A 24,676-nucleotide genomic window follows, 5' to 3' on the forward strand; every position below is an offset into this window, starting at 1 on the left:
CCCCCTGCCACATTCCAATTGTTCTTAAAATATTTGGCAATGTCAATTAGTAAGTGAGCAGAGCTAGCTGATGAACACAATTTTCCAGGCGACTGAGCACCCTATTGTTGTGGAGCGAACAGCAGATTTCTGAGGTCATTATCATTCCCTGTTAGCCGTGCCCAGCTGCTCTCCTCTTGGCTCCAGCCAAACTCTGCTCTCTCCTCTCTCCTTTCCCCTACTGCTCTTATGCATCATCTCTCCTCTCCTCCTTCCACCACATTCACCAGTTCAGGGCTGGTTGATAGCAGGCAGCAACAGGGGGCCTTCAACAAGAGGAGGGATGGGAGGAGCTGGCTCGCGGGAGAAAGGAAGGAGGAGAGAGTGAGATGGATATAGCTGAAGAGTGGGGGTGGAGGGGGGGGGGGGGGGGTAGAGGAAAAGAAAACCAGCGAGGGGAGGAGGAGGCGAGGAAAAGGGGGCGCAGGGGCAAGTGGGTAATCTCGGATCAGGCAGCAACTGAACACAAGAGGGAGCATGGAAAGAGTAAAAGAGGAAGAGGGGGTAGAGGTGATGTGATATTGTAGTTTACATGTGTAGTCTGAGAGTTGGAGCTTAAGAGAAGGAGGCTTTGAAGGTTGGAAACGTTGTAAGCGTCGTAGAAGATAGAAAGCTTTTAAGAAAAAAGAATCACTGTTGTTGTGTTGAAGCAGAGCCCCCTGACCCTTTGGATACCTATTGTAATGTTCATTAAACCTACTTCTGGTGTAAAGTTATATCGCATTTTACCTTTGTGTGTAGTACTTCACTGATGGTTTTGTAATCAAGTCATTTGAAGCACGTTGGCAGGAGTGCAGAGAAACGCTGCTATAAACGATGTAATTGCACTGAGAAGTGTTCGTTCTTTCGATGAAAGACATAATTGTCTAGAATGACCTCAATTAAAAACACTCTGTATTTAAAGCTCCTTTCATTTAAGAGGAATGTTACGCTACAACATATTGCTATACCTTACGGTGCAGTGAACATGCTGCAGATGAGATTTCAGATTACCCGCCCCCCCCCAAAAAAAAAAAAAAACCTGCTGTTACACTTTTAATCAAAATCATTTCAAAGAGTTTCTTTCACAAAGCATCCAGGTATCTGCATCTAAACATCCAAAGGAGTCTATTTTTGAAGAAATGATGAAAGTTCCCTTTTAGTCAAAGTACAAAAACAATGAAAATCTCAAATCTGTGACTTTTTTTCGTGCTTGCCAGTCGTACATTTACATCTCAGTTCACCCCTAACACACTACCACCACATCCCACCCATGGGTGACCTCCTTCCATCCCTCCTACTGCCAACAAAACACTTTTTTTGTTATTTAAACCTTTTATTCTTGCAGTCAATGAGTAAGGCATTTAAAAATCCAGCCCCGCCCACTAAAGTTATAAAACTAAGTAAACCAATAAAAATAATTGTGAGCAGTAATAAATAAAGGACTATACTAGCAGCAGGATTCAACCATAACCTTTCCTTGACACCTCCCCTTCCTCTCTTGTCCAACCTGTAGAAAGTAAGTTTGCGTAAGTTAACACCGGTTGGTTGTGTGTCTGAGTTCTTCTGAGTGAGTCTGTGTGTGTGTGTGTGTGTGTGTGTGTGTGTGTGAGAGAGAGAGAGAGAGAGAGAGAGAGAGAGAGAGAAGTGAAAAAGGGTGAGCGGCATCAAAGCGTTGCTCTCAGCTGCAGCTGCCAAGCTTCCTCGTCCCCAGTTAGCAGCCATCCAGCTGTCAGGCTGCACGAAGAGGAAGAGAGGGGGGAAATCTCTCACCAGCCATATGGTCCCCAGTTCTGTCGGAGACACTCTACGCTCCGTGGGCAAATGGCAAACTCATATATCTAATCAACACTCTTAATATCCAGACCTGAGACCAAGGATATTTTCAGAGGCTTGCCTTTCAACAACGTGGCAAAAGGCAGTATATGGGATAAGACCAGGCGCTTTGAGTATGTGTTTGTGGTGTCATGTGAGCGTATATAGTACAGGGTAGTACTGCGTGTGAAAAGGCCGGTTTGGTTAAAGGATAATGCTGGTGTCATTTTACAGTTTTTGTCCTCATAATCAACATACTTACTCCGGCAAACCCAGTCACCAAGACAAAACAAAACTGGGAATAAATGTTATTTCATCAACATGATTTCCTAGAAACTGTTCTTATTTCCTAGAAATATCGTGTTTAGGATAAATTAAATGGGAGTGGATCGTGCGTTTGTTTGGGACTATTTTCAGCTGCGCATTAATACAATTTTTGTTGAAATAAGTATTTCTGGCAGCAGAAACCATATTAAACCACATCTTCTTTTTTTAAAATCATCTTTTTTTTCATGCCTTTTATTGCTGACAATACCAAAAACGAAACAAACTCTCTAGACACTATTGAGGTCTTCTGAAACACTGTCATGACAATAATATGTACAGTGGATTGACTTGAACCCTTCCTTTTAGTTGAGCAGAAGCTGTTAGCTTTAGCACAGCTAGCCCCAGAGAGCAATGGGCTTGAATATGGCTTTGTGCTGTATCTGTTAGCGGGATGCTACACCTGCTCATCTAATCCTGGCAGCCCTCTGCCTCCAGTCTCTCCGGCTGCAGAGTAACGGGCGCCTTATGGCACGGCAAGCCGCGCCGATTCATGGGGAGGTTTTGTCGGCATTATGGCGACATAGCTGTGTAAAGCTTGGAAACAACCGTCGCCCCCTCCTTGTCAGGAGTGAAGAGCGCCTGCCCCTCCCCGGGTTTCTTTTCCCACAAACAGCTATTAGTGTATATGGAGGGAGTGTGTAGTCTGCAGTGGAGGTAGTGGATGTGGTAATTGGCATGTGTGGGAGAACAAGATAGATAGAGACAAAGATAGAGAAAGTGAGTGACGTGGGGGAAGAGAGACAGTGTGAGAAGGAGGAGTGGGGAGAGAGAGAGAGAGAGAGAGAGAGGGGGGGGGGGAGAAGAGGAGTGATCCAAGTCCCACAAATCTTTGCTCAACCCAACAACCTGAAGCAGAGGCCATTAAAAGGAGCTGGGTGAGATAGCAGCCTAGATGGATATAGTGGCAGCAATGGTTTGGAGGGACGGTAACTTTAATGGCCCCACTGGGTTTTTAATGAGTGTTGTGCCCCAAACAAAACGAGCTAATTAGTGTTATCATCCATATATCAGACCCTACACACACCCATGTGTTCTCAGCCAGACACATACACACTCTGCTGTACCGCCCGCCCGAGCCTGCTCAAACCATTCAGAGCTTTTTCTCCCATCCATTTTGACTTCACGTGTTTTCTTTTCTGCGCATAAACGCACTCAAATTGACTTTTATTAAAAACCATGACTGATTCACTGCATTGCTTTTTGATTGTCTCAACCAATGCGTCCGCACTCTCTTACAAAGCTATTTCATCCCGAAGGCAGCCCCCCTTCCCTCCCCTTCCTCCTGCACGCACTTTCAAACCCATAAGGCCGTGCCCTGTTTGTGAGAGGAGCGATTATGTCTACACTGGTTTAAAAGCAGGATAACAATGCCACAAACGGGCATTTGGAAGAGAAAAAAAAGAAGAAAAAAAGGGCTCAAGCCAATATCCCGGCATTTGGACTCAAGCCGCTGTTACCTGCTCGTAAGCCGCGTGTTTGTCACGCCATCGCCTCTGGTTGACCATGCCGCCCCGCCAGCCCCTCACTTTATTTCTCTTGCACTAAGCCTATTATAAAATCAATAAACAATTGAGCTTTTTTTCCCCCTCAGTCCTTTTAAATCTTTTTTCTCCTCTATATATCCTCTGAGATGAAGGGGAGGCATGCAGGCGTCGACAGTTTGGAGTGCGCGGGGGGGGGGGAAACAGCGCAGTAACCCTTTGCTTTCACAATCTTGAAGTTAAGTGAGTTTTTCGTCTCCACGTCAGTTATTATCCAATTGTGTGTGTTCCAGCTGTGACCTTCTAAGACCCGCTTCGGACCCTCAGAACTATCATTTGTACAACAGCACAATCAGAGACAGAGAGGTTATGTCCGTTCACGATCACATATTTGTGGTGTGTACTGTACGCGCCATGTACCTCAATTTCCCGGTCGCATTTTGACCTCACGCTGCCAGACAAAATTTCCAACTGGAGTTTCACTCACTTCTGTCACATCGCTTTATATCACTTTTCAAGTTGCCATGATTATGGAAAGCTCGTGGGAATGATTGAGGGATTTTTAATTGTCACATTCTCGAAATGTAATAACCCTTGAGTTGATAAAAATCAACAAACACCAACTCCTGACAGCTGATTTTCAAATTAGACATCAAAAAATGTGGCGTTTACAGATTTTAATTCCCTCTGTCAGTTTAAACTCATATTTCAAACTCAGCAGTGGGGAGATGACAATATAAACTTCTCTTTATTCCACCAGTCACAGAGAAGTTGGAAATTAGAATGTCTGCTACAAAGCTGTTCCCTCCCCTCCCCCTCCACTTCCCCCTCCCTCCCTTGTTTTTTTTTCTCCCCCGTTTCAAACTTCACACTTTGTTTACTCCTCGAGTGTTCTTGGAGTGCAGATACAGTAATTATCAGTGATCAAAAACGGCGCAGGTTTTTCTGCCGATGCTTTTTGATGTATGCATGACACGGTGTGTCGCCACATCGTCAGTCAAACAGAAAGCAAGCAATTTGTGGGGAATAAGCTTTTTGCCAAGCATACGTTAGTAGATCCTTTGTAGACAGGATGCCGTAGATTCCTGTGACAAAAGTAATGATCGTCTTCACACCTGCTGCCGATGATGACACATTGCCGCGCTTTAGTTATGTTAGATAACGCCGACTGTTTAAGGATTGTTTTTGCTCAGCGCGTCGTTCCCTAGACGTCCGCCATGCTTGCTGTATGCAGTGGCCGGACTTTTGACTGCAACAGATTTCAGCAAGCTGTCCATTGCGTCATCTTGGACTTAATTTTTCTAGCGAGCCTCTATCATGGCTGACCCTCCTCTCAACATGCCCGCTATTGGCTGACCCTCTGCTCAACCAAGTTCTCATTGGCCAGCGACTCGGGCCCCCACTGCCTTGAGCCCAGCCTTGATTGGATGACACAAAAGATCTCTGGAAGGCTCTCCTCAGGACGGTCTAAACGAGTGTAGACGTTGATTATCGCACGCGAATCATCCGCTCTCTCCCTGGCCGCCATTCGGTCCTTGGGGACGAGGCCCAGCAGTACACGCAGGGTGTGTCGATGCCGGGCGAGCATTTGGCCCGCTCGGCGCTGTATTCCCAGGGATTGTCCCCCCGCAGAGACCCTGTGTGGGCCGCTGGTGCTGACTGTGCTTCAGGCAGCATGGTGTGGCCATGTGTGTCACATCCCCCCTTGTCCTCCCACCAGACGGAGGGCTGTATCATGGCTATCGTCCTGTCACACTTGGATGATGCTTCTTCGCCTCAGAGTTTGACAGTGACTTGCCTTCGTGACAATTAGCATCAGAACCAGCTTTCTTATCCACCTGGTTCAAAGGGTCTGTGTGCTGGAGATTGGCAGGCATTTCATTTTCCCTCTCCCCACTGCTGTCATGCCGCACCATTTATATTTGCTCCTCTGTTTCTATCTGCTCTTCCTTTCGTTACGGCGTGTAAACCATGCAGTGCCATTCACATCGCGATGCCACTACGCATGCAGCCGCCCCCTGTACAGATAGCAAGAAACTCCATTCCCTGTTTGCAAGGCCTCTTGCCACCATATCACACCTCTATTCACCAGGAGAGCTGTAGAGAAAAAAAGACACTCTGTAAGCATCCGCGGTCCCTCCTTTTACTCCCTGTGTTTTGCTCCTTCTTCTCCTTATTTCCACTGGGAGGAACACTGACCTCATTTGTGAGGACAATAACCCCCTTGACTTTGGGGATTAAGACATGAAACCTTTGTGGATTAATTAGGTTCAGAGCTGAATTCGTTTTGTCGCCATGGAAGGCAAAGAGAGAGAAAGAGTAAAGCAGAGGATATGGGCTGAAGCCTCCATTATACATTTGCTCTTTGCCCACGTATATATATATATATATATATATATATATATATATATATATATATTAAAACAAATGTTCTGGCTGATCGCATTTAAATCCTCGGCATTTCTTCACTGGGCTTAGCATTAGCATGGGAAGTAACAGTTACACTAACTGTCAAATCACAGCAAGCATTATGGAGTCTTATACATCAGTGCTGACTTCAAACCGGGGTTTTGCACGCGTGGAGACAATGTTAGCCCACCGAGCTTAGCTCTTTGGCAAGGTTACACATGCAAATATGGTTTTGCCGGACTATCTTCAATCCGCAATGGGCTGGATCCCGAATCTGTGCATTCACGCTTCTAGATCTACTCTTAAGCTTGTCACACATAATGTAGCAAGTAGCAGTGCCGACAATGCCGCAGGAATCACATTATCTTAGTTGTCTTGGTAACAAAGCAAAGTGTTTGTTTTCCAAGATGCGCCGCAATTGCAATTTAGACCGTTTACACCTATTGTGCTTCCCCCCCCCCTTTTTCCAGTCAAGAGCATATGTTGTTTGAATGTATCTTTAGCTCGCAAAAGTGGCTGTTAGTTAGATGTTTTGTTTACAAAATAACAAAGGTGTTTGTTTCACCAAAGGCACAACAGAAGATGTGTTAATGCAACAACAGAAGATGTGTTAATGCATGTTTCATGTCATCTCGTGCTCGCTGTAAATAAAAGCGACTGTTGTCTTATTAGAGTAACACCTTCTCAATGCGACAGCCCCAGGTATAGCTCCCTTATGGACCAAAGTGTTGAACATGTGCTTGATGAGATGCCTTCCTCACTTTCATTTACAGCTCTTCTAATGAACCTCTGTCTCGTCATGTCTGCCAAGTCCCCTTATATTTTTTTATCTGCCCTCAAGTTAACATCGCCCTACGGCCCACACAGTGAGCATATGTTTATGTTGATGATAAGGTTGTTATAGAAAAGTGGAGTGCCTCTCTTCCTCTCTGTGTCGGCGTGTAAAGCATAAGCCTCCATGTGAGGATCTGAGCCGGAGTCATTCCCAGACCTATTTAGGCCTCAGATTCCTACACATGATACACACGGATACTCTTGATCTTCCTAAATCAGAAAGCACTTTAAAAATGGCTCTGACTGGTGCGCATACCTTAATCAAGGATGTCCACGCAGACCTTATATGTGTCGAGAAGACAACTTTCCTTCAACCTTTCAGCTAGATCAACAAATTCACAGTGTTTTGTTCTATTCAAGGACACGAAGGTTCCCTCCTTAAGACTTCCAGTGTAGTCGCATCATCTTTTAACCCCCGGGCTGCCATCCAGCTGCGAGAAGTTAGCTTCTTCCCTCCGGAGGACACAGGTTTATCCTGGGCTTTCATGGAGAGCGACTCACATTCCCTCCCCAGTGGCCCTCCTCATTCCTCCTATCCTTCTTCTGAAGACACAGAGCCTGAGTTGAGGCTAAGCCACAAGCCAACCTCATGGGGGTGGCGGATCAGCCAAATGCCACCTCTCCTGGCAGGGCTTGCAGGTAAGGTGTAATCATGCCGGCGCAGTACTCTCAGGACCAGAATCAGGTATTTCCTATTAGACACAGAGATGAGGATGTGGATTTTCGGGAAAAGGATGGGAAAGCTGTTTGGGTCAATTCTCCCTTCCTCTCAATATCGTTCTCTGCCTTCTTTGTCCCCTCCCTCCCTTTCCTTCTTGATCCTTGAGCCCCCCAACAAAAAAAAATCACATTTCTACCTGTTTTGCTGGTACTTGACAAGACGGGATTTTGTCTTTCCTGGCATCCTCCTCCCTACATCTTTTGGAGAGAAGGGCAAAAAAGAGGATGAGGGATTGAAAGTTTGTGGAGGAAAGTTTTGGAGGACGTTTCTGGATTATGTTCACGAGGCACAAGCTGCTCACAGTGTGAACATGGCACGTTGTCAATGAGATCTATTTCCATGACGATTATTTTTATACTCCAACAATCAGGGAGCCGACAGCACAGTAACACAGGAGGAAGGGAAAAAAAAAAGTCTTTCTTCCAATTCGATACACCCTCTGTAACGTTTTAGCTGTAAATACTACCAAAGCCACGAGGGAGAAGATAATGACAAGATATCAACCTTCTCTTCCAGCATCACAAATTCCCATACCAGCTCAACTGAGTGTCCTGTTGAGTTGTCAAGTGTAAGTGCACCAAAACCTCCGGCTGCGTACGTCTTCTGATCGGATGCTCTCCACTGCTCAGTGTTGCGGTAAATGCAACATCTGATGGCTTTCTGAAATCCAGCGTGTTGGACAGGTGAGATGCTGCAGCGAGCGTCACTTTTGAGATGCGAGTTAGCACCATGTCACCCTTCCCCATCTGTAAGCTTTTCACAATTGTATGTTCGTGTGTGTGTGTGTGTGTGTGTTTATGCACGTTTCAGAGAGTCTGAAGTAATCCAAACGGATTTTAAACACAGTGTGTCCAAGAATTGTAATAAAAGCTCTTGTGAAAAAGAAAAAGAACATTTGTGCCGTCCATCACGAATATGGCAACGAAACAACTGATTTGGAATTCATTGCCATATTCAGTGTCACTATTTGACTTGGTGTTTGGCAGGCTGAAACAGGGTGCAGATTGAGAGACAGTGTCACAGGGAGAAGGAAATGCCTTGCCTCCTTCGTCTGCCATTTTGATTGCTTTCATTGATTGCTTTCCTAAGCTTTCCCCCCTTTATTCAAACCTGAAAAGAATGATCGGTCACATTTGCGTCCTGCTTTTTTTGCACAAAGTCAAGGACGGCCGACGGGACACGTGGGACACGTCGGTACATCTCAATGCCTGCATATGACTCCTCTTCCAATGTCTTGCATGCTCAGTGGGCTGTTGGAGGGCTTTCTGCAAGACAGAAGGGCTCGGCTGCAGAGCGGGGCGAGAGCCAGGCATCTTGATGATTTTTTTTTTTCGGGGTGCATCACCATCTCTCTGGAAGTGCCAAGCGTGCACCAAGGCCATGCCATCCACTGTAGAGAGTGTGTGATAGGGGGCACGCCGTCTCCCATCTCTTCCAGGCAACTCACAGCCTCTGAAACAAAGATGAATCTGGTTGCACGCATTAAAGACGAACGCTGTGATTTTCTGCGAGCAATAGCATTGTAATTCAGTGGAGCTGTAATGAATGCAGTGAAATGGTTGTCTAGTGAAACATTTTGTGAACTCAGTTAGAGGTGCTAAACCATTTATTTGTGAAGTCTTTTATTGCAGACGTAATTTGTGGTGGCAGTCGCGTTTACCTAATTTTATTTACGCGTTCCCCTGGTCAATGCTGTTCCTAAATTAATGTGAGAGTTTAGTCGTTTTTGTGGAGTGCTAACGTTGTAACCTAAAAAAAAAAAAAAGCAGTTACATGTGGTTGTCTGCTGTGTATTAACTAATCCATTCAGTTTACAGGATATGAGTCACACAAAAACACGCATCTATTTCAATAAGTGCAAATTAAGCTGTCTGCTCGGATTTTCCTTACTGATGAATTGTATAAAATAATGAATTTCAAGTGTCTTACATGAGCAGCTCTGTTCACCTATGATTTGACCCGTAAAGCACGCGGAAAGCTTATTTCACGTCGTGTCCCCCCTCGTCTCCTTCCTTCCCCCTCTCCTCAGTTTAAATGAACGCCACATAACACCGATCGATGGATCCCCGCTAATCGTGTTAGACGTTTTGTTTTAAAATACCAGCGCCCAGCTGGTGACTCCTCGCACTCATCTGTTTGCCTCCGTTGTGCTGATCTCTGTCTCTCGTTCTCCACCCTGCATCTCTCTGTTGCTCGTTTTCTACCTCTGTCCATCCCTCCCTCCTTTCCTCTCTCAGCATCTCTATCTCTCCACAGTGTTTGCTTTCCAGGATGGATTGAGGGATGTGGTGTGTGTGTGTGTGTGTGGGGGGGGGGGGGGGGCATTTGGCCCAAATCCTAGGTATCACATATCTGACCATATTTCAAGCCCAAATGAAGCATGTTAAAATAAAATCCCTTTTTCGCTTTAAAGGTCAGACATTAGTGCTGGTAAAAATTGATCTGTGGATTCATGAATTTAGCCCTGTTGTTGGGGCTCCTTTGTAATGGAAGATTCAGTGGGGGAAGCTTAACATTGCATTGTTTTGCTTTGACAACGCAGCCACGAGAGCCCGTGCAGCTGTTCCCCATGCTCACAATGGCAGATTAATTAACACAATCATGTGGCGCTGGCTCAGGCTCAACAGCCAGGTCTGCTCAGTGATAGATAGGTAAATCCTATACATGCGTTTTCCAGACTACTACTGAACATTCTTGTGATGTCGCGCCATAACTAGATAGATTTGGGTACTGACTGGTCAGCTGTAGCCATGAAATTAAGGTTGAACAGGGGGATCTTCCGCTAATTGCACTGATGTTGAACTCGCAGTGTGCACTGTGTGTGTGTGTGTTTTAAATTATTTTAATGTGCGAATGTGTTCGTGGTATCAGTAAATAAATCGGCCGTTCCAAATCTTCTTTTTTTTTTGCATCCGTTCTCAGACAGAAGTGTCACAAATCGTGTGTTTCTCCATCTCCTCTGTGCGCACATTCATCTGCTGAATATAGTATGCCAATAAGCCCGTGTGTATTTATGCACACATATGTGTGTATGTCAGCGAGTGTACGTGCACCGCTGTACACACTCCTCCCGTCACGAGCCGCTCGACAAAGTCGCCGCCATAATAGACGGCGCTCCTCTAATTAAAATTCTGCCGGTCAAACCGTCTCTCTTACTTACTTAGTTCCCTGACATTTAAACTGTCTATTGTGCCGCCTGGCTTTCAGGTAGAATGCTGTGTAAATGGCAAGTCCTAAAATGATGTATCTTTTACATACAGTTATCCATCAGGGCCGGGGGGAGGAGGTGGCGTGTGAAGGATCGGACCCGCCGCCGGTTAAATTATTACCGGACTCTGTGATCATATCACTTTGTGTCCTTGCTGTCACTCTATTAGTGCCTTACATCCTTCCTCACCCATCATCCCCTCTGTCCCCTTTCCTCCCCCTTACTCTTGTTATTTCTTTTATTCTTAATATTTCATCACCCTCCAGCACACACAAATACACACCTCTTCTCTAATGTTTTGCATGAACATGACCGCAGTTTGTCAATATTTTACCCTTGGCCCATCCCCTGTGTTGATATAATGATCACTTAACAGTCAAGAGTAAGGCAAGGAGGAAATTAGGGCGTCGGCAGCGGAGAGGACAACAACACTGAAGCAATTATGTTTCTTTCAGCCCAAGCATTCTCACGTTAATGAAATCCCTTATCGTTAGGCGAAGAGGAAGGTGGGGAGGGGAGGACAGGTGCACAAAATGTACGTCGTTCATTTATCTTTTTCTCTGAAATGAACGGAAGGAGCAGCGAGAATAATGTAGCGATAAAGTCCGGGCAACAAGTGTGTGTAGCATTTTTTTTTTTTTTCATATCGCTGGCCCTGCATTTTGCAAATGACAGAGGAAGAAAAGGGAGATGAGTTTGTGAGGCCGCCAATTGAGAGAGGGGGAGGGGAGAAGGGAGGGCACGGTGTATCACACGTTAGCATCTTCCTAAAGGACAAATCGAAGACACTCCCCGTGCTAACATTTGAAATATTTACCTTCCTGCAAAATGTCTGCCCTTTTCCTTTGTAGATGAGATCAGTCACAGAGATCCACCTGAAGACCTTATGTCAGAATTGGAAGGATCAGAGTCTGTGTTTTGTAAGTCGCTTTGGACAAAAGTGTCTGCTATGCCCTAAATGAAATGAATGAGTGTAATTTGGCTTTTTTTTCTGTGGCTGACAACAGAAACAAGCTTGTTTTTTTTTACACTTCAACTGAAAACTATTGCTGAGCCACTTCTTTGACTGTGAGGTCCAAGAAGCTAATACAAGGAAAATAAGTCAAAGTCAGGTGCATTGTATTTTACTTTGGGTTTCACTTATTGAAAACTACTTTCACCAACCATTCACCAGAAAAAAAATGGCACTGCACATTTTTGCAATCTGCAGAATACTTGAAAATGGACATTTCTGAACCAAAACTATGTTTCATAATTATGTTTCATATTAGCCATGTAGCATGCTTGAAGAAATGCACAGGGCCACCTTAGTAACATTGAGAAAGTTAGGTTGAGTTGTAGAGACTAATTGGATAAAGTTGGAAGGTTTATGTTCAAAAAATTATGTACAGCTGTAACAGTCAACAACCAGCCTGAACTGACTTTTTTTACATAACGTTATGTAACAAGTGTAACAATGTTACGTAAGCACCATCAAGTCAACATTTCCTTTTGGTTTCAGACAGGACATGAACAGAGGTCTCCTGAGTCCTGGGACTTTCTGGCTTGTGAGGAGGAAAAATCTGTCTTAAAAAAAAGAAAAGTCTTTAGAAATCACTGCTGAAAATTATTAATTTGACAAAAATGTGTGCTAATTGCATATACAGTCTGTAGATAATTTCACTGGATAAGTGAAGACTTGGCTGGTTGATTTGAAGGACCCCAAGGGCCGTCAGCCTTCAACGACAAACATGCTAACATCTCCGTCTTACAGCTATGCTGCTAGCCCCACGATACATTAGTACCAAAAGAACATTCAACCATTTCTGAAATTCCAACTGTTTATTGAAATGTTATAATAGTGTTTCCAAGCGAATACAAACCATGGCTATCCCATGTATTTTTCAGCAGCAATGAATGTGTGTGTGACCCATGGTCAAGTGCATATTTCAAGTATTTTTAGGGACTGTGCATTAAACCAGGTGTGGAGCGACTTTTCCCTGAAATCCACAGAGGGACTGGGATGATCTCACCGCTAAGATACCTTTGGGATGACAATACATAAATAAATAAATGCCCCAGTCCTTGTTAGCTGCTGCTATTAGTAGAGTCGGGCTGCACATGACACTAATGTCTGCTTTGGGCTGCTCAGCTCGGCTTCTTTCTGTCTCCTGTAAAAGAAGGCTATCTGATTGGAAACAGATCTGGGGCACTGGGGGGGCTCGCCCCAGCTCGTTGGATTTAATGACCCATTTCCTCAGCTGCCTCGTGCCACAAGCAGTTAAACGACAGTCAAGGTGCCCAGAGGTTCCCCACCATGGGACCGGGGGGAGTACAGAGTACACTAGCTGTAGAGACGGAGTGAGTAATACAGAGTGACATAGCCCAGCTACCAGGCAGCAAATCAAAGCCTATTTCCACATCGGGAAGTTAACTACTGTAGCGCCCACCACAGTCTCGAATCAGTTGTTCAAAGTGTTCCAAGTTATTCTGGAGTCAAGTGTTTACTTCATGTGTTGAAGTCAAGGGGCTACACTTGTAGCATCCAGTGCATGTAGAGGAGCTTGTAAGTTTTTCCAGTCAAAAAGTTGGTGGATACACGGAAATCTCCTCAGTGGAGGTAAAATGGTAAAATATCATGGACGATTGTCCCGAATAATTGCAAATCACAATATTATCCAGATTATCATCAAAATAGGCTTAAAATATTTAAAATGGCATTTAACAATGTTGATTTTTATTGCGTCAAAGATAAGACAGCAGTTGAGACAGCGCTTACTTTTCCAGCGTATCTGAGACTTTACAACAAAGCAGCAATAATGGTTATTTCAGTCATGATTGATGAAACATTGTCGGTGTAAGCCCCGCCCCCTCTCCAGTGCGTCCAAAACGAGTAACACTCGGTTGGCGTGAACACACCTTTAGTCATGTCACGGAATTAGACAGAATTTTCCGCTGGCTTGTCTCGGTCTCAGGCAAAGAGGACTCAGGATCTTATTTCAAGACTGGTCAAAACCACCACCGCGGGGATATATCACCGAGCTGCCTGTGCCTGTTGTCTGATTTGTTTGTTAACATCATTACTGTGATTACTCATAATTAAAAATTCCCAGACATAAAAGTCTCCTCTGCAATGCCTTTTGGTTATTTTATCAAGACATTTCTCATGATACACTTGCACATACACACATATACATGGCAATACAAGAGGTGAGAGGCCTTGGTCTTGATTTGGTGCTCTTGTCTTGTCTTGGTCTTGATACACTCTGGTCTTGGTCATGACTTACAGTTTACATGATCTTGACCACAAAACTGACTCCAACTTTTAAAAAATGCCATGTGTCGTTTTACAAAATGTTTACATTCCCCTTCAACATCTTAGTTATGTAAACCAATGTTGCATTCAGGGAAACACCATGTAGTCGGTACAGTAGGAACAACTATTATTTGCTTTGTTTGGCCCTTTGCACAGCATGCCCATCACTCCGAAATCTATTCTCTGCTTTGAACCATCATGTCATGTTTGTTCCTAAAATGTCCCTGTAGGCTCCTGAAATGCTCTGAGGAAAAAAGAAAAGAAAAGAAGAACAAAATATAACAGCACAATGCAGATAAACACACCACAGATTAAATGGCCCTGACCTAATTTTGTTCGGGGCAATAGTGCTCCATTTATAACAATGAGCCCACTTGACCTTCCCCACAAGTACAGTGACGCGCTCGAGACCCTGAGGAGAGACCTAAAACGGCCATCAAACTTCCACCGCTAAAACTTGAGCATGCTCTTCCCTATCAGGCTAATGATCAATTATTAATATCCACAATCCTCAGCCTTGATGTGGCTGCTTGGAAATAGAAGGCAATTATGTGCTACTCTCTTATTTCGGTTTTGGCCGCCTCCATCTCCGGCCTCCCTCTCCATGCGTTGAGCTCCCCTATAAATATATAACAGATAGTTCCTCTTAGCACACCACAAGTTCTTATTGGGGCCCTCTCATTGCAGATATCCAGATCCCGATTAATTTGTAATTAGTCTTGAGTTGTTGAGCCTCTGAAAGATAAAGGATTCCAACTCCCATTCTATTCGCCCCAAACACTGACGATCACTTAAAAAGAATAAACGCTCTAGCGCTTGATAAAAATAGCTTAAGCTCGGACTTATTTGTTTGGCGACAAATGCCAGACACATATGTCTGAATGGCTTGGGTGATGCTAAAGCAGGCAATAAATGAGTTGGTCTAAAATAAAACTTGTCATTGTGTCTCTCTGCGCGTTTGTTTGTAAAAAAAAAGAAAAAAAATGGGGGGGGGGGGGGGGGGCTGCTTAACAATTCATCAGCTCAGCACAGGCAGAGACATCGCTGCAAGAGCATCAAGTAAGAAACAAAAGGACAACTAAAAAGCTGTCGACTTTTTTTTTTTAACAATGTAATTCTCTTTTCAGGAGATACCCCCTCAGCGGGTTTCTTTTAGGCTTCCCATTAATTTGCCGCCAAATGTCATATATCCCTCCACAGATAAAAATGAAAAAAAAAGATGAATGGGACTAAGACATATGGGCTTTTTTTAGGCAGTGTAAAGCATGCTGGAATAGTTTAAGTCATTTAAGAGGACAGGGGGTGTAGAGGCAAGGGGGTGAGTGTTGGGGAGGGGGCTTCAGTCTATTAATAGTTGAGTCATCAGTGCCGCAATGTTCCGAAATGGCAAATTGTTAGATCCCCAATGGTGATTATTACTTGCTGTCAATGACCTTCATAACAAATTAAAATTATGCGACTGGGACAGAGCGTGCTCTTTAATAGGCGTTATGCATGGGATTGTGTGCCTGCATGTCACTGTGTGCATGTGTGTGTGTGTGTGTGTGTGTGTGTGTGTGTGTGTGTCAGCATGCTGATGGCCAGAGGGTGACGGCCTCTAGCATTTAAAAGCTCCCCTCCCCTCGCTAAAATTGGGGGTCTTTCTCTCATTTATTCTAAAAGTGTGGCTCCATCTCTCTTGGTCTGGTGGACACACACACACACACACACACACACACACACGAACAAGATGTTTGCAGCTACAGTATAAATCTTTTTATTTCATTTTCCGAGACACTGGACAAGTTCATAGAAGAGGAAAACGGGACGTGTCCTTGGTCTCTTGGATTTACTGCCTGACCAGGATATGTTAGGAGCGATAGGCTTTCTCTCACCACACACACACACACACACACACACACACACACACACACGCACACGCACCCATGCACACATTGCGAGTATGCAAGACATGAAGCAGATTTACCCACTTTAGCTCCCCCTCCACAGTGGCCTTGTTAAAAGTGTTCATCGCCCCTTGTGGTAATATATGTCTTTAAGTGCACATTTATGCTCCCGAGCTATCGATCACTGTACATTCCCCACTCGATAATTACTCCACCTTAATATGCACCCTTAATGAGGCTTAATTGATTCATTTTCATTGATGGAGAATAACGCCACTAATGGCTGTGGTGTGCAGAGCATTGATGCCACGTACAGTATAGACTCCAACCAGTGCCAGGTGGATGGAGGGTGGGATAGAAGTGTAGCTGAGCTTGATGATTGGCCTATTGTGCTCGCTGTTGATTTAGCATGCACGGGAATGAATAGGAAATCAATGGCGGCTTAGGAAGGAGTTCTACTTTATTCAGTGTTAAAGGGGCAGTGCTACAGGACAGGAATTCCTATCATGACTTACACCACCTTTTCTCGTTTCATCGTCTTCTTTTGCACTTCCTGCTCTTATCTTCTTTTCACCTATGAACACCTTAGATTTGTCGTATTCTTTTTTTTCCTTTCTCTCCCTCTTTTTTTTAGGTTTTCTTACTGCTCGTTCAAAAGTTGATCTTACAATTCCTTTTGTTTCATTACCTTTTTCCCATTTTCCATTAGTTTTGCGTGTCTTTTCCCTTGATTTCCCTCTCTCCTGTAATGACCTATCCACCCTTTTCCTTAATTTTCCTTCCTTTTGTTTGTCTGTTCACCTTTTCTCGTCTTAAATCCTCCCCTTTTATTTCCGTGCATTTGTCTCCCCATCAAAAACCCAGTAGTATCCCAGTAAAAGAGACGGCAACCTAGTCATCCTTCACTAATGGTAACCACACCACTTCCTGCCAACACAGACTGAGAGGGGGCATGATGAATATACACCCTGATTATTATAGCACTACACACACAAACACTCCACACACACACACACATTGGCAAGTGTGTACACAAACGCACAGACAAACACATTAGTAATTGCTCCTGTCTTCATGTCCTAAAAGACACCCACCTCTGTCCCCATCTGCCTTTTGTGCTCTCATGCATACATGCAGACAGTGGTGGACAACACACACACACACAGAGAGATGCGTGCACACACACACACACTTATTCACCCTCAAGCATCTTTCAGAGCCTCTCAACGGGGCTATGATCACCCTGCTAGAATGATAAAGTTAGTGAGACATCAGTGCTCCCTCAAACATTTGTATGTGTGTCGTTTGTGTGTGTGTTTTTCCAATGCTCTTTGAAGCCTGAAACAGACTTGAGGAGGGGGGGGAACAAAGGTGGGCCGGTGCCAGGGAGAAACTTATGGCACCATTCCTCTTCCCCTAGCTGGGCAGAGGCATAGCCTTTACTGAGGGAGCGAGCCACCTTCTGTCAGTCTGGGAGGGGGAGGGGGAGCGGTGGGGGGGTGAGAGAGGTGGAAAGAGACAAATGGAGAAAAAAGTAGGCATCCTGTCCATCACGTCCACCTGTGTCGTGACGGCCACTGAGGATTGGCTCCTTCGCTAATTCTATCATCGCACCACATTCTGTATCATCTCCTTTTTTTTAGGCTGTGCATTTAGAATAAGCACACAAGGTGTGTGCTTTTTTTATTCAGCAATGCCCTTCACCCCATAGTTTTTGAGAAATAATCTTCACAGCGTGAAGATCACACTCCCTGAATAGATATCACTTCCACACACACACACACCCCTTTTCATTCAAGAAAGTGCTTCAAACAAATGGCTTTAACACAATTCTGCACAACGGAAAACCGCTACCCTTTCATTACCCAGGTTGAAAACGGGAACCATCCTCTCCTCCTCCTCCTGCCCCCCCCTCATCCTCTCTTCCTTATTCCCCCTCCCTCCTCCACAACTCTGGTTTTAGTGCAGGCGTTCACTAATAAATATAAATGTTTGTGATTACCATCTCTGCAGCACAGGTGCATGTTTGTTGCGAGGGGAGGCTTGTTCATTAATTTTCAGCCATGAAAAGTGCAGCACGCCATGAACGGAGAGTCCAAATCGCACACACTGATAAATGAACGCACAGATTGTTAATGTACCATTGTAAGGCTGCTGCCTCCACCAGCTTTGAAAAAAAAACGGGGGGGTGGGGGGGGGGGGGGACTGGCTGCCAAAAGCAGGGCTATGAGTGCGCACACACACACATAAACACACGCTGGGTCCGTGAGGTGTGGCAGGACCCTATTCAGAGGTTTAGATTAAACTGAATAGAGCTTTAGGGTGTTTTTTTTCCTTTATCCTTACACATATAGTCAGGGATTATTTAGATTATATAGACAAGGCACCCCCTGGTGTGAGGCCTCTGGTTTGTGCTGTCTAATTAGAGTTGGTTGAGCTGGTATCGGCTGGTATCGGCTGGTAACGACGGCACTAGGAACCCCGTGTGCCCGTATGAGGGTGTATCGTTGCTCTCGATGTGGACCGGGCCTTTTCAGATGAACAGCATTTGGCACTTAAAGTTAATTTGTTTGGGTTTGCCTCGAGAATGCACATCCGGCACGAAGCGGCCATTTGGAAAACTGTGATCTGTAATCCTCAAAAGTATTTTATTTTATTATCACCATGATGGCCATAATGATGATTTCATATCTGGATTAACCCCCTCCGCCGCCCCCTTCAGTCTGGTTTGACATATTTGCTTGGGCGTGGACACAACACGTGTGCATTATCACAATCACCACATACGGTATGTTTTAATTAGATAATGCATGCTAAATCTAAAACCAATCCTCCAATATGTGTTTTTTTTTTTTATTTAAATAGTAAATCACAACTGTAGCGTTCACAACAAGAGAGAGAAATACTGAGGAAGAGTAAACAAAGAAAAATAAATGAAATCGGCCTGAAAATGGGTTGTTTTTCAGGAGCTGCAAAAATGTTTTAATAGGGGACCGCTGAACACCTGCCTTAAAATGTCGTTTCAACATCTCCCGAATGCCATTTTGCTTAATTGACTTGGAAATGGCCCAAATGTATTGCTGAATGCGATCTAATTAATATTAATAATAAATGCCATTATTAACATCAAAGAACATCTGGTGCCCCTGTTTACCCCACCGCCTTATATGTAACACATTCTGCTGCTGTTTTCATCTCACAAACATTGCGCGGGTAAACAACAACTTGCCTTTTCTTTATTTTTATTTGTCTTTATAATTTTTTTTTTTTATTCTCACAATTTATTTCGTCTTTGGTCTTATTTCTGTTGCTCGGCAGGGTCAGGAGTAAAACACGTCTGAGTGGAGGATGCTGTGTAAAATTGGGAGCACAGTTGCTTTTCTCTGGTTCCCTCCTCCTTTCTTCTTCTTCTGCTTCTTCGTTTTGGTGTCTTCTGGTTGTTGTAATACCTTAGAGATTTGTCAGATCTCTGGTGTATTGCTTTGGAAATAAAAAAAATAAAAACAACCAAAAAGCATCTGCACTCTAAGAGAGCCATGTATTAGGATTTTCTCAATGCCCATAAATCATGCACCAAATAACTTTAATCTAAAATTTCATTAAGTAGTCCTTGTCAGGTAGTAAAAGGAGGGGGATAATGCAGTGGTGTTTAATGATAATTGGTGTTTGGTTAATAAATTCTGCGAGTTCAGATTACGTTCTAGCAGTGGCTGGAATGCTAGCATCAGCAGTGTAACTAAACCTCAAATTGATTAACTCGCATGAACCAGACGCTCACAAAGATGGCAGTGGTCCAAATCAAAAAAAGAACAGGGGGGGGGGGGGGGGGGGGGGGGCTGGGGCTGTTGGGAGGTGTGTGAGTGTGTATGAGAGAGAGAGAGAGAAAGAGAGAGGGAGAGCAAGCAAGCATCAGGCCGGATGGTGTTGTGTTGCTCTGGTGTAAGGAAATCAAGTCCCCCCGGGCGCATTTTTAAAAGCCTAATGCCTTTCAAATGATGTCATCACATTTTACTCTTTCTCTCTTTCCCCTCCCTCCCTACCTCTCACCCAATCTCTCTTAATATCTTTCCCCTTTTCAAACTGTTTCCGTCAATCACCCCCCCCCCCCACCCCCCCCCTACCCCAACACCCCCCCCCCCCGCCCCCACCCCAATCAGTTATTTGGCTGTGGGGAGAGGCCGGCGGGCTTCGACGGGAGTCACGTGACGCATTAGAATAATGGCTGAGCAAGAAGCAAAACATCTTGTGATTTTATGACTGATGCCCCCCTCCCCCCCCCCCCCACCTCTAGTTTTATTTCCTGAAAGTGATATCATACTAATCAAAACCACAGAACGTTTAGAGTGCAAAGTGTGATTGAAAGAACACCATTAAGGAACTGGCAACCCCCCCCAACCCCCCCTGCGGACCTGCACCCACGACATCATATATGCACGCACAGTCATCGGCTTTGCTGTTTATTTTTGTTGTTGTTGTTGATGATGATTTTTTTTTTTTTTTTTTTGTCCTCCATTAATGGGAATTGGGTGTGGTCGCTGTAAAGGAGTCGGCAGCGTGCCCTATCCCAGGGGCACCCACATGATTACACACACACACACACACACACACACACACACACAGATCTTTATCAATTTATATATTTGTCAGTCAGTGGTGGAGGCTGCCCTGGTGGCGTATCCCCGCGGCGGCGACGCATCGGCCGCTCTTCGTTGTAAGATCCTGGTGACGTGCTGTCGGAAGGGAGTGAGGTGTCACACACACACGCACACACACATACACACACACACACACACACACAGAGTTTCACTCTCGCACACAGTTAGTCAGAGGGGAGTGTGAGTGCAGCAGACAGCAGGCAGAGTGACTGATACTCAGCCTGCCTCCCAGATGGCCTGCTCAACTCTGCTCCAATCTGATCTCGGAGCCTTTGTTCTGGCATGTTCCATTACGCCGCCGTGACACCAGTAAAGGCAGAGGGGAGAGGAGCTGGTCTCAGATCAGATACAGCTGAATTATACATGTATTTCTCTTTTTTTTTCTCCCCCCTCTGTGATATTCTTGAACTAGCACAGTCACAGTTCTGCGTTTTTCATGTTTTTTTTTTTTCCTGGGGTAAGAAGAGGCGAGTGAGCTGTTCATAGACGACAGATTAAAACTGTTTGAATTTGAATGTTTGACTTTGATGGGTAGATTTGGGGGGGGGGGGGAAGTAGTTGAGGCTTAAATGGTTAATTAATATATATATATATATATTTGTTATTCTTAACATATATGATGATCTGAAATAAAACATGTCAAATCAGCGGCGGCCCTTTGACACTTTGAAAATTTAGCTGAGAGAGATGCATTGGCTTGTGAATATTGATCTTTCATATAATCATAGTCATATAATTATGAATTCTCTTCTGCCGAAAACAAAACAACTTGAAAGCATGCAGTGATTGTACTGTAATTCATTTCAGTTTTTCATGAAGAAGATTCCTCAGTTTAAGGCAGTGATATAACAAGGACTTTATTAGTACAGAGAAAACCTGGCAACACAGTACCATTTTTTATTAGTATGTTTTAGGCCGAACCAGTATTCAAATGCAAAATTTGACGAATTCTACTGCATGAAAAATGGTCGAATATGTGGTTGAAATGCTCTTCGAACTGCATATTAGCGTGAGCAAAGTGTAAGAGTAATAGTGGCTGGCCTTTACAGCCTTGTATATAAAAAGCCAAAGGCTCACCTGTGACAATCACTTTAATGTTGCGTCTCCTACAGTGAATCTTCTTTGCATAAAGAAAAAAAAAAAGACGGAGGATGCAGAAAGAAAATCAATACTCGGAGGATAGTTACAGCTGGGTGTCAACAAGCGATTGAGAGTCTCTCCCGGCGTCGAGCACACAGCTGTGTACGGCGACGCCTAATATACGGGGTGACCTTCAAAATGTCATAAATGTGTTGTGCAATAAAGTGTCAATATTTGCGGTTATATGGAGCAGTGTGACTTTTACAGTAATTGGAACAGTCGCATTAAACGCTGCGGATCAGTCGACTGATTAAAGACGAGCGGCCGGCCACGCTGCTGGGGGGTTGGGGGGTATGGGGGGGTGACGTGGATTCCCACACACGTCCTCACGTCGACGAGCCCAAAGGCCCAAAGTTCTGGTTTTACCTTTGGATGTAGTGCAACGCGTGTGAATGTGTGAAGCCCATTTATTATTGAAGGGCTGTTATATGCCAGGAGAGCACACTCTCATCCTCTCAGTAATGTGTCTTCCACTTACAGGAGCACTATTAACCCTGACACACAAGGACGTGTGTCTCCGTGTGTGTGTGTGTGTGTGTGTGGTCCCGTGTTTGTCCTGCTTCTAATCTGTGGTTTGAATTTTTTTATTTTAGTCCCATCTGGGGTGGGCAGGTGGGCTACTGTCTGCTACACGATCTGGGGGGTCTGTGCCAAAAGGGGATCTGTACAGTAGACCGCTCAAAATATGTTTACGAGGAGGCGACTATGGCTACAGTATGGTGCAGTCCTGGATCAGGCTCTGGGGGGGATTGTCGTCACTTTTATTTATTTATTCATTTATCCAGTCTTTTGAAAGCGTTCAAATCCAAATCCAAAAGATGTGTTCGCACAGAACTGATGCAGGGAATTCTTTAATCTTTCACCTGTGATATTATACACGCAATAGGTGTTTTGTGTAATTTGCGTCATGCTCTGCCATATGTTGTGTCATGAAGGTCACAATGTCTGTCAGGATTTCTTTCAAAATGTCGCAATCATTTATTTGATTCTTTTTTTTTTTACATGGATTTAAGTAGATCAATTTAACTCTTTTGAATTTTCCATTCTAAACCATTCAAAACCATTTTTGTGAGTTGTCATTAAATTTCACATTTGGCTCCCTTTCCCTATACAACTGGAAATAATGGACAACCTTGGGTTTTTGTATTCCCTTGCATACTTTCTTCATCCAGTCCTCTCTCTCTCTCTCTCTCTCTCTCTCTCTCTGTCTAATATCAGGCGTCGTTTAAAACGATGTGAAAAGCAAGACGATTTTAAACCAAGATCCACAGTTTAACATCTGCTTTTAAAAGCCAACTGTCTTCGGGCTTCTTTCCCCGCACTAGCACACAGAATTATACCGCGCAGTTGCCAAGCCCAAGTAGAAGCAGCTGGTATTTAGTATCTGTGTATTGTCACAGACTTACATTTAGGTTTCCTTTCAGTTTCACTTGTGATAAATAACCCTCAGCCCTGATAGCGAGTCTGCTGAATGGAGTTGTGTGTTTAGTGTCAGCGTGGAAGAGGACTTGCTGACTTGGGTCTTTCCATTCTGTAAAAACCTTATTTGACTCCCCGACAGAGGAAGGGGGGATGGGAGGGGTTGGAAGCGGGTGGGAAGCAGCAGAAAAGAAAAGATTAGGCTAATGTTAAAAAAAAAAAAAAGTTCCGTATTGTGCGGCGCGGTTGCCTAAGTGGGTTGCTCGATTTTGATTCTTTTTCTTTCTTTCGGGCTCCCTCCCCTCCTCTCCACGCGCATACCAAATCATGTGCCACATTAAAAAAAAAAAAAAATAACATTTGTAACTGTATTTGCTCTTCTTTGGGTCAGGCGCATACTGACATGCTACGGTTTTTTTTCTTACCACGGAGGCCACAGACTTGGACTGGTTTTGTCTGAAGCTTTGTTGACTTTGACTCCAGCAAAGGAGGAATCAGTGTCACCATTGCTCCGAAACCACAGACATCTACCAGAATACATTTCAGATGATTAAATGTTGATATAGATATGGCAGCCTGCGCAAAAACAAAATAGCACCAAAAACAATATTTTCATAGGAATTTAGATTTTTTCCTGTTAAATCCCAAAATCTGCCGTGACAGTTCTGCGCCGTGTGCTTGTTGAACTCCCCGCACAGTGACGCCCATCAAAATGCTATTGGAACGAGTGCGGATATTTTTAATTTAACAGCTTCAAGATACAAGACATATCAAGCATCTGTTGTGTGTGTTCCCTTTTTGTTCCTTTCAAGTTTCTTTTTTGAACTTAACTATGTTGCGCAGACCTTTTAAATTTCATGACTGTCAGCACATCACAGGCTCTTAAGCATCCGCGCGGCGAGGCCAGCGCGCCCGCAGTCTGACGATGACACCCTCACCTCAGATTATGCTGCTGTCAACACATTCCCAGGTTGTCGTCACTCATCTTTGGATTCATATTCAGAAGGTGATCACGTTGATAACAGGCTGCTGTTGCACTAAACTGTGCATCATCGTGGGTTTTTTTGGGGGGGTGCGAAGGAAGTGGCGGAGGGCGGGGTCAAAACCGTTATCACCCTATCATATCTCTGACAGCTACCTGTCAAAATCAGGTCGCAGGGAGAGATGTGAGGAGATCCTGCGATGCTGACATAGTCAAATCTATCTCCCTTTTTTTTTTCTGTCTTATTTGGCATTGTTAATTTTTACTGCAATCCAGCATATGCTTAATAGGAATGATGATGATAGCAAGGATAAAAAAAGAAGAAGAAAAAACAGGAGGAGAAAGGAGAGGCGGTGCAGGTGGTGGTGTTGAGGGTGTGTGTGTGTGTGTGTGGGGGGGGGGGGGTATATCTGAGGACTATGGTGTTTCTAAAGAAGCTGAAAAGCTTATGAACTGTCAGCGTTCTGTCAGGGAGGAGAATAGCAC

General features: G+C 44.4%; 1 protein-coding gene across 4 annotated transcripts in view; it reads left to right on the forward strand.

Annotated features, from left to right (window-relative positions):
• znf536 (zinc finger protein 536) overlaps positions 1-24,676 on the forward strand; it is a 218,101-nt gene that overhangs the window by 115,619 nt on the left and 77,806 nt on the right. The window lies entirely within an intron of this gene.

Source organism: Eutrigla gurnardus, assembly GCF_963514095.1.
Source record: "Eutrigla gurnardus genome assembly, chromosome: 1".
NCBI lineage: Eukaryota > Metazoa > Chordata > Actinopteri > Perciformes > Triglidae > Eutrigla > Eutrigla gurnardus.